The sequence below is a fragment of the Aegilops tauschii genome, chromosome 7, assembly GCF_002575655.3.
Source record: "Aegilops tauschii subsp. strangulata cultivar AL8/78 chromosome 7, Aet v6.0, whole genome shotgun sequence".
Classification (NCBI taxonomy): domain Eukaryota; kingdom Viridiplantae; phylum Streptophyta; class Magnoliopsida; order Poales; family Poaceae; genus Aegilops; species Aegilops tauschii.
Window position 1 is genome coordinate 371,639,376 of NC_053041.3, and position 10,869 is coordinate 371,650,244.

Sequence of the window (10,869 nt, forward strand, 5' to 3'; positions counted from 1 at the left end):
GTCGCTCGAGGTTCGCCAGGCGAGCCGCCTCTGCCGCTGCCTCCACCGCCTCGCGCTCGGACTGCTCAATGGCAAGCCGGAGCGCCTTGTCGTTCTTCCGGTGGAGCTGCCGAGCGTCCATCTCCGCCGTCGTAAGCGACCGGCGGAAGACCCAAGCGAGGAGCCGCTCGTCCTCTTTGGGCTCCGCCGGAAACCCGCGGCGGCGCGGCGCACAGATTTCTTCGCCGCATCCTTGTCCCTTGCCCACTGCCTCTTGCAGCGGGCGGCATGCTGGTCCGAGCCGGTGGGGCAGGCACAAGCACCCACCGCTGCCCAAGTGGGGGAGCAGTAGCCGGCGAGGGCAGGGGACGGCGTGAGGGGGGCGGACTGCACAGCCCTCCTGGAGCTGCGCGCAGGCTGGGAGGGGCCGGCGCTGGTGTCTGCGTTGTTCCGGCAAGGGAGAGGCGAGATGACAGATCCCAAACTGGCCCCCCATGTCCAACTTGGACCTCTCGAGGGCAATGCGGAGGGCCAGCTCCTCGTCGGCATCCAGGTCGAAGTCGGAGTCAGAGCGGTTGCTGGAGCTCGACATGGTCGCCGGAGTTGTCGGACTAGATCGGAAACGGAGAAATCGGAGAAGAAGAAAAAGAAGACACAGAGCGAGAGAGAAGTGAACTGAGGTAGGGTTTTGATTGAAGATATTTGTGGGCACGGAGTGAGGTCGTGTGGGCCGGGCTGACGTGATGGACACACCTGGGCGCTCAGGCTGCGCCATATCTTCCCTATATTTGATCTGACTATGAGGTGCGCCGGACAACCCGCGTGTTTGAAGCCTATTTAAGACGCCGGTTTGGGTCTTTTTTTACGGTCAGTGACTAGGACGTGAAGCGTTTGAGATGGATTTGAAGCGCACGGGTGTAGATGCTCTTCTGTCACGGGGGATTGCACCTGAACAGGCGTGCGTGAGTGGCAGCTCGTGAGGCTTTGCGGACAGCGACCAGCAGCTCCGACATGCCCGCCTGTGTGTTGACCATGGCCGTGATAGATTGCTCTATTAGCTAAGAAATACCGCTAATAAGGACATTTGGTTTGTGTGCTGATAGTGCCCAAAAGATGGTGTAATAAACTGTTATAAGTTGCCCTAAAGTTGATGGTCCGTGCAACTCACTCTTGTTTTCACGAAGGGCAGCGATCTGCGCCGGCGCACCGGCCCAACAGTTGGGCCGGTCGAGGCCCAGCCGTCCGATGCGGTTTGCATGGACCGTTAGATCTGCGCGCATACACGGACTGAAGCAACCGTTGCAGCAAAAAAGAACAGTTTTGTTGCGACCGTGTACGAACAACCACAACAAGGAAAACAGGGGAGCTGGATCCCCCCGCGACTGCCCGTCCCCGATCCGCGGCGGCGGCGGCTAGATCCGCCTGTTATTCGTTCCCCGCGGCCGAATCACGTCGACGAGGGGCTCCCCCACCTAACAAGCCGCCTTGGGATTGCTTCAATCATGTCTTACATACGTCATGACCTCCTTGCCGCCATGGATTTGGGCTCGAGCTCCGTTACGGCCGGTCGAGGTTGCAGCTCGCCGCAAGCCCGTAGCAGCTCGCCGACGACCGATTGCAGCATCCGCCCCTGCCCCCCGTGCTGGATCTCGCCGCCGGAATTCACAGAAACCCGTGCTGGGTCGTAGCTCGGCCGTGATGGATGTAGCAAAACATTATGCCGGTTGTAGCAAAAAAGATGCTAGTTGTAGCAAAACCGCGACGCCGGCTGTGTGTTGTAGCAAAACGTGATGCTAGTTGTAGTAAAATGCTATGCCAGTTGTAGCAAAAATCTATGCCGGTTGAAGCATGTAGCAAAACTGCAGCATTATCATCTTCTTCCACCTCCAGCCGTCGCTGGTTGAAGCTTTCTTATTTTCATAGTGTCTAGTTGTAGCTTTCTCTCTCAATGGTTGGAGCTTTTTCCAACAACCGTTGAAGCTTTTCTACCAAAAGTTGTAGCTATTTTCTTTTTAGCAGCACTTGGTCAAGGCTTTTTGTGTCATTTCGGTTGAAGCTTTTTTAATTGAAGGATGTAGCATTTCATGTCAACGGTTGTAGCTTTCCGGCGATGGCGCTGACCGCTTGTAGCTTTCTCTACATCCGGTTGAAGCTTTTCATCTAGGGGGATGAAGCTTTTTTTTAAACGGTTGCAACATGATGGGGGTGCGACGATTCTGCAGAAGCCTCCGGTGTCGACCATCGCCGCCCGGCTCATCGGCGGCGAGGCAGAAGCACGAGACGTGTGGGAGTTGCAACCGCCGGGGATGGGGATTGGTCAACGGGCTGCATCCAATGGCGAAACGGGCTGTAAAGCATGGCGGGGTGAGATCTACATCCATGGACGCGCGGGGGATTCGACCTTCCATGGCCGACGGCGAGATGTGGGCGCCGGCGCTGCAGGAGATGAGGATGGGGGCGAGATCCGCGGAGTTGCGAGACAGGAATGAGGCGAGATTCGCGAGATCTGCAGCGCCACGTGGTTGCTCGCGACTAGGTCGCGGCGTGCGCGCGTGGACTGGACCGGCCGAAGCTTCGGCCGGTGCCCCGGCCCCAAACGTTTCCCTTTCACGAATAGTAGTACAATATCAGTCTCACTCTTTCCCCAATGCCATCACTTGATCGGCTAAACGTTGGAAGATCATGCATGCTTGACCCAAGAGAATCCCTTGTTGGTTGTCTCTAGGACAAAACAAGAGTCCATCATTTTCCTTGGCACTGTCGTGCCAGTACTTGTTTAATATGATGGCCACGTGCATGGGGTGCTGGAATAATCTCATGTTTTGATGCAGCAGGGATATGGTTTATCATCTATGGTAGTATATATATTCATCTCACTGTCATTAAAAAGTCACATTGCGGAGGACTAGATGGTAGGCAAATCGGTGATGGTTGAATCTGGGTCTTGGGGTGCAAAGAAGAGCTCAATACATGGACGGACTCCAAAGAAGAAATTGACAATGTAATCAAAGAGCTCCCTTCTGACAAAGCTCCTGGGCCAGATGGCTTCAACACAAACTTTGTGAAGCATTGCTGGGATATTATTGCTTCAGACTTCTATGCATTGATTGAGGACTTTTATCATGGCAGAATCAGCTTGTAGAGCATCAACTCTTCATTCATCACTCTCATTCCTAAAAAGGATGCTCCCTTAACCTCCAATGACTTCAGACCTATTTCTCTTTTGAACTGCTCAATCAAAATCATCACCAAGCTACTAGCTAATAGGTTGCAAACAGTCATTTTGAAGCTTGTTCATACCAACCAATATGGCTTCTTAAAATCAAGATCCATTCATGATTGTTTAGCTTGGACATATGAATACATCAATTAGTGCAAACACTCTGGGAAGGAAGTCATTGTAATCAAGCTGGATTTTGAGAAAGCTTTGACCTCATTGAGCATCAAACCATCAGGAATATTCTCACTGCTAAAGGATTTGGTACAAGGTGGCTAATGTGGATGAACATGATTTTTTCCTCTGGGTATTCTTCTGTCCTTCTTAATGGTGTTCCTGGGAAGCAGTTTTTGTGCAAAAGAGGAGTCAGACAGGGTGATCCTGTTTCTCCTTTGCTCTTTGTTTTGGCAGCAGACATTTTGCAATCAATTCTCAATGAAGCCATGCATAACAACTTGATAAAGAAACCCCTGGAGCATCACCCTTGCCCTGATTTCCCGGTTATTCAGTATGCTGATGATACAGTTATTATCATGCCTGCAAGTGAAGCATAGATTGAGCAATTGAAAAACCTTCTCCTTCACTTCTCTATTTTTACTGGTCTGAGGGTCAACTATGAGAAATCTGTCATGGTTCCAATTAATACCAGCCCTTCAAAACTGCAAACCTTAGCAAGCAGGCTAGGTTGTGTGACTGGAAGTTTTCCTTTTACATATCTTGGATTGCCCTTGGGTCTTACTAAACCAAAATTGGAAGATTTTGCTCCAGTCCTCAAGATAATTGACCGGAGACTCTCTGGCTGCTCAACACTTCTGTCTTATGGGGATAAGCTCACACTTATCAAGTCTGTTTTCACCAGCTTGCCTACTTTCTTCATGAGCACTCTGGATTTACCTCTGGGCATCATAGAGCAGATCAACAAGTTCCTCAGGCATTGTTTCTGGAGAAAATATGGCATGGAGGATAGAGGCACAGCCCTGATCTCATGGGATAAGGTATGTGCCCCTAAGGATCAGGGGGGTCTTGGAGTGCTCAACATTGCTATTCATAACAAGTGCCTCCTCATGAAACACCTTCACCCCTAAGGATCAGGGGGGTCTTGGAGTGCTCAACATTGCTATTCATAACAAGTGCCTCCTCATGAAACACCTTCATAAATTTCTCAACCATGAGGACCTGTCATGGGTGAAGTTAATCTGGGAATCCTACTATCCTGGAGGTGTACTCACTAGTCGATCTGTGGGCTCTTTTTGGTGGAAAAGTATTCTGAAGCTCATGCCTCAATTCAAATTGGTGGCCAAAGGTCAACTTGGACAGGGAGATACCATCATCTTTTGGCAGGATAATTGGGGGCATGGAGCACTTAAAGACAAGTATCGTGAGCTCTATTCATTCACCCACAATGAATTGGTGTCTGCACAGGAATTCTTTCAGTCTGATGATTTGGTGAGCAATTTCCATACACCTTTAACAGCTTCAGGATCTTGAGATGGTGGTGCAGCAGTCTATGCACACCTCTTCACTTGATAAATGGATTTACCCTTGGGGCACGTCTTACTCTTCCATCAAGATGTACAAAGAATTGATTGCAGGGGAATTGGCTCCTCCCATCTTCAAACAAATATGGAAATGTGCTGCTATGCTCAGATACAAGATTTTCTTTTGGCTTCTGCTTCATGACAGAGTGAACTCGAGGAATTTGCTTCAAAGGAAATCCTTTTATCTACCTTCCTATGAATGTGTGCTTTGTCAAGCACGCACCATGGAAATCTCATTGCATCTCTTTTGGGACTGTGATTTTGCCCTCAACTGCTGGAGCACTATTCTTGGCCATAGAAACAGGGGCATTTCAGTTTTTGATGAGGTCAGGCTCTCCATTCAAGCCCTCTCCACCCCCATTGCTATGGAAGTTATCATTATGGGCTGCTGGAACATTTGGATGCAGCGAAATGGAGTTATTTTCAGGGCTATTCCTACCTCAGTCCCCTCTCGGAGAGCTTCCTTTCGAGCAGACATGCTTTTGATCAAGCATAGGATAAAGGACAAGTTTTCAGACAGGCTTTCTAGTTGGATTGATCAGTTTTTAACTTAATTCTCATGTTGCCTCAAGGTTTCACTAAAACTGGAGTTGGTTAGGTTGAGCTGATTGTAATGTGTGGGACTTTTGTACATATTTTATGCTTTTAATATATTTACCGTAGAACGATTGTTCTACGGTTTTCGGTTCAAAAAAAATACATGGACGGACTTGTGGTATTTGTTCTTGTGTTTCAACACACACATACACGCTAGAAGATCCCAAAAATCCTATCCGACGGACGTTTAGCTCATGATTCCCCTACGCACGAATACCTCCCCTTGATTCCAACTAAACCGCCCCAACCTCCCCCGTGGTTTCCTCCACGTCTTCCCGTAACCTGATTCTATAACAAACCATATGTACCTGTAGCATTGCTTAGAAGATCCTCTGCAGGCATCAGAGATCACCCCATGAATGTTAGACTCTCAAACTGGAATCATAAACTTAAAAGCTAATCAGAACGGACTAGAGATGACTAAACCAATTTTTTTGGTACGAGCAAAGAACGAAACTAGTACGCGGATGACAGTAGCCCAGCCGAACGCTGGACGATATTGGATTGAACGGTGTTATTCAGATTTGCTCCATGCATCAACGGCTTGATGTGATGAATCGTCTGGAATCGTCTAGGGCTTGTCGTATGTGTAGCAACGTTCAGCAAAGAATCAAATAGACTTCCTGGATTACTCACTTGTGGATCCCACATGCATGCATGGTCTCGTCAAAATGCCCGTAATTGTGCTTTTTATGCACGGAGTTATCTTCAAAAATACTCCCTCTGTAAACTATTATAAGAGCGTTTAGATCACTATTTTAGTATTCTAAATGCTCTTATATTATTTTACGGAGGGAGTATATGATAATTTCACTAAATTTTAAGCTGTGAGCGCAAGGTTTAAAAATTAATATTGAAGGTTTTTTTTTCTGAAATCATATATGAAAGTATGTGGGTGCCACTTACTTGTTTTGAATGATCCTTAAGCTCAAAGTGGGAGAAGCTTTACGACATGTGGATAGTGTCCATATTTTTTAATTGATTTCATAGAAATCTTGTAATATAAACATCATGTCTAACGTTAAAATATCAAAAAATTGTGAAAGCCCGCACCGGGCACACTTGTGTGGTTTGGTATGCAAATAATGTCAAAGTACTTTCTCTACAAATGGACAATGTTGAATTTTCAGCAAATTTTTAAGTGTGAACGCAATGTTGAATTCTGACCGCCAAGACTGTATATAATGAATAACTTTCATTTCGAAGTAACATATCTAAATATGATCTTGGAATAGAATATATCGAGGGACATTTTGTCGATCCTAACAACGGTATAAAGGAGGATGTGGAATTTGTAGTGATGGGACGTCACGTCAGGAAACCAGAGGATCTTTAGACACGGTTCACATTATTACACGATATACCCAGGTTCAAGTCCCCGATGTGGGTAAAGGCCCTACTTTATGCCTTGGTCTTTTCTTACACTAGTTGACCCATTGCGCCAAATGGCGCAGAGACCCGCTAAGGCCATGTTCGCGATGAAAATAAAATCCATGGTAGTTGTTTTAGTTGTGGGCGAGCACATATTATAACAAATTTAACTCCTTTTAATAAAAAAAAGAATGGTGGCTTGTTGTCTACAATGAGCCGAGCACACATTCAAATTTGACATCACGAAGTCCTTCGAAAACCATGTTGCGCTGAAAATATGTGTATTTTTCAGTAATCTTTTGATCAGCAAGTACGTACGTTAAGAATTTAGATCCTCGTGTATTCAAATTCCCCAAAAAAGTTTTAGCTTCAGAGCAGAATACGATCTATCTTTTTCTTCACATCCTTTTCTTCTCCCAACTCGAGTGTGTTTATGAGGGAAATAAAGCAATGTAACTGGATTGTTGCTTGTTCAATGTCAAGTTATCATTTCGGATCTTTATGGTAATTATAACTTGTATATTGTTTCCAAAAGCAAAGCTAAGAATGAAGTACATAATATTGTAACAGGGAAAGCAGGAAAATTAAGTCACATACTCTGAAACATATTGCAAAAATAGAAGCACGAAGCACACTTCATAGAGATTTGAACATAAATGAACATTCACTTCTGTTCAACCTACCATTTGTCTACGGGGGAGCATGGATGAGAAAAGACAGAAATTTAGAAAATGTATGCAAATTCATATATATTTTTCTAAAATCCCATGGAAATGTGCTGGTGGACTTGTCCATCATGACAGTGTATTCTCATATTCCAGTGAATATGAAATTCATACAAAAGAAAACCCGGGACATAGATGGGGACTGTCTTTAACGCAAAGCAAGTATTTGACTAATTAAGGACGAAGCTTGCACGTTCCATTTTCCTAAAAAAACATGGCGACGGCACACCATAGCAAGGCAACAAATTGGAAATTTCTCCACACGATTTGAGTAGTCCAAACAGAACCTTCATATGTGTACATAGGTAGCCATATTGAGCTTAACCATATGTAAAAAGGCAATCCTAGGAACACTTTGTTTCAAAAGGCAAGTCAGACAGCTAGTAGTTTGGACAAAACCTCTAAAGACAGTACTCCCTCTGTAAAGAAATATAAGAGAGCTTAGATCACTAAAGTAGTGATCTGAACGCTCTTATATTTCTTTACGGAGGGAGTAGAAGACAACAAACTGTACAGACTAAGTGGTTTGCAGGGAAATGAGAAGAGCCAGCAAAATATACGAAGTTACAGAAGAAGCACCTGAAACACAGTAGTGACAGTTAGTCTGGCACAAAACCTGCATATATTTTAGTGCAATTCACATCCTGTAGGCCATCGTTCTCATGTACTTTTGCCTACTAAGTAGAAACAAAGTATGAAAAGGGGATACATATTACACAACAAATAGTAGTTTCAGAGCTTTAGAAGGTCATTCAGTTTTGCATAGTATGTAAATGGGATTAGTATGCTTTCTACTACCTATGCCGAACTGGACGTCGTACTACTTATTTCAGAGTCAAACCATATTTCGATCTCTAAAAGAAACCTGACATGAATCATCTACCACTCTAGAAATTAGATTTATCATGGCTAACCAACATGAAACGATAGCAGAATAACAAACCCATCACTAAAGTATGGCATCTTACTTTGTGGCTAAACTAATGTGTAAATATTTGGCAGATATAGACTATAAACTACTATTTGTGAAAGCAAGGAACATAAACAATACGTTGTTGTAGCTAGATAAATTACTTGTTCAAATTGATTGCCATAATTTTATTAGAAAGTGCATGCCTACGAATAGCGCATCTCAGGGAATCCAAGGCCTGGAGAAATGTAAAACGTCAAGATATAATTCAGACATTAGCATACAGAGAAACTAATAGGAAAACATACACCATTAATCAATCACGATAAGGGCGCAGCAGCTGGACAGTAGCTGAGCTGCAGGAGATGGTTCCCAAATAATGAACAGAAGGACAATCTCGACAAAATAACCATGAGAGCACCAAACTATCTGCAAACATGAAGAAGCCCTTTCTTGGATAAGAAGGGACGAATACGCCATGATAAAGCAAAAAAGCAAGCGATGAACCTGCAAAAAATATCCTCCAAGTTTTTTCCTGAAAAACCACTGAATATATCCTTGATCGCATATTTATCTCTGTCAAGGTAGCGACTCTACAGGAAGTTTCTCCCAAGAACAAAGTAATGTTGTTTTTCCTTTTCGAGAGATTGATAGCAAACCTGCAATGCATCACAAAGAGATTAGAATTGATAAGAAAAGAAATCCCTGCTATTTTATAGTCGAAGAATGGGCTTGCATCGACAAAAATACAGAAACACTGAATTTGGACGGTGTAAGGAACCTGCAGTGATATACTGAGCCATAAACTACTTTGCAATGATCTACATGGAAGAGACTTTCAAGCAAGAAGAAATAAATATGGAGAGAGGAGGAGAATGAGCAATAGTGGATCTGGAGGTAGGAGGAGATACCAACCATGGGGCTCGTCAGCTCGACTCAGGCGTCGAATTCATCCGAGGGCCAACGCCCGGCAAGCGAGCACCATTCTGCCACTGCTGCTCCTTGCGCCCCACGCCGGCCTCTGCTCCATCCCGTGGATAATCCTTTTGCTTATTTATTATTTCCTAGAAATGCATAGTTTTGGTCCCAATTATCGTTTTCACTTTTAGTCCCAACAAAACTATAGCTTTGTTCTGCAATTAGTCTACATGACTTGACGATGGCATCAATACAGTGCTGACGATGCTTTACCATTGCAATGAACAATATGCATAGGAACCTGAAGAAAACATGATAAAACAGTATAGCTCAGTGTGGGAAACTGTGATTTGCATGTAAAGATATCCTCAACACAGACATGATAAAATATCAGTAGATAAGTGACTAATTAGTGCGGTGAAGAAACCAGGAACATACCCTCTTCAATCCCCACGTCCTCACCCTCTTCCTTGGCCAGCCCTCCTGGCTTCCGGCCGCCGTCGCCGAACCCATGATCTAGCGCCAGAAAACACACACACCAAAATTATACCAAGCAAAAGAAAGCACATACCATCAATTGCAGAGGCAGCAGCATACGCAAAACTCATAAGAAATGTAAAGAAAGAAGCTAAGAGCATCTCCAGCCGTTGGCCCCCCAGGGGGCGCCTAAAATCGCCGCCTGGGGCGAGCCGGTGCAAAAAAAAGGCCTGGGGGCGAGTTGGTCCCCAGTCGCCGGCCCCAGGGCCGCCCCCAGATGCGTGTAACTTAAAAAAAAACGTTCGGCGAAGTTCGGTCAAACACGGCTAAATTTCGGCAAACTTTGGCATATATTGACATGTTCGGCGATACATAGCAAATGTAACTAAAAAAAGAAATCGCTGAACGCCGAGTAGTCGCCGTCGTCGGCGGCGGCCTTCTCCTCCTTGACGCGGCCGTCCCTGGTGGACCCCTGATCGGCGTCGCCAACGCGGACTGGTGGCGGCGGCGCGTCGTCGTCGTCGCTGTCCTCGATGACGACGACTCCTCCTTCGTCGCGGCCCCGGCGGCGCTGCTCGAACCGCCGCAGGGCGGCGCACTGGCGCTCCCTCGCCATCTTCAGGGAGTCCTTGCGCGCCCATTCTAGGACCGCGTCGTCGTCGTGCTCCGTCTTCACGGGGGGAGGCCCGGCTCCGTCTTCACCGGCGCGAGCCCCGGCTCCGTCTTTGGCTTGACGAAGCGAGGAGGAGCCGACGAGGAGGCGCACCGGCCGCCCTTGTTGATGACGATGCCGGCGCTGCGAGTGCGCCGGCCGAGCAGCGTCTCCGCCGCGGGCTCGGCCTTGACGCCGAGCAGCGCCGGAGAGCCGGAGGAGTGGAAAGAAGAGTGCGAGGAGGAAGAAGAGGAGGCCGCCCTTGCCGGGGGGTATGCCAACGGCGGGTTGTTGCCGCCCTCAAGGTGCGTCAGCGCACCCTCGAGTGTGCGGCCGGGGACGCCCCACCACAGGTGGCGCCCCTCGCTGTTCTTGAGGCCGCCCACAACTGGCGCGCCGTTGGTGGACGCCAGCCTCTGCTGCTAACGGCGCTTGAAGTACGCCGCCCAAGCCGCGTGGTTGTCGGCGGCGTACTGGGGGAGGGC

At 46.9% G+C, this 10,869-nt stretch overlaps 1 long non-coding RNA gene across 2 annotated transcripts; it reads right to left on the reverse strand.

The window, feature by feature from the left end:
- Nucleotides 1–7,837: 7,837 nt before the first annotated feature.
- Nucleotides 7,838–10,008, reverse strand: LOC120969294 (uncharacterized). 2 transcript variants are annotated; one of them, XR_006666854.2, is made up of 4 exons: nucleotides 9,694–10,008; nucleotides 9,529–9,556; nucleotides 9,253–9,401; nucleotides 7,838–8,996 (listed from the first exon to the last, which is right to left on the reverse strand). It is a non-coding gene; the product is annotated as an uncharacterized lncRNA (long non-coding RNA). The 2 variants fall into 2 exon arrangements; XR_005763336.3 differs by having other exon boundaries at nucleotides 9,253–9,556.
- Between the last annotated feature and the right edge of the window lie 861 nt (nucleotides 10,009–10,869).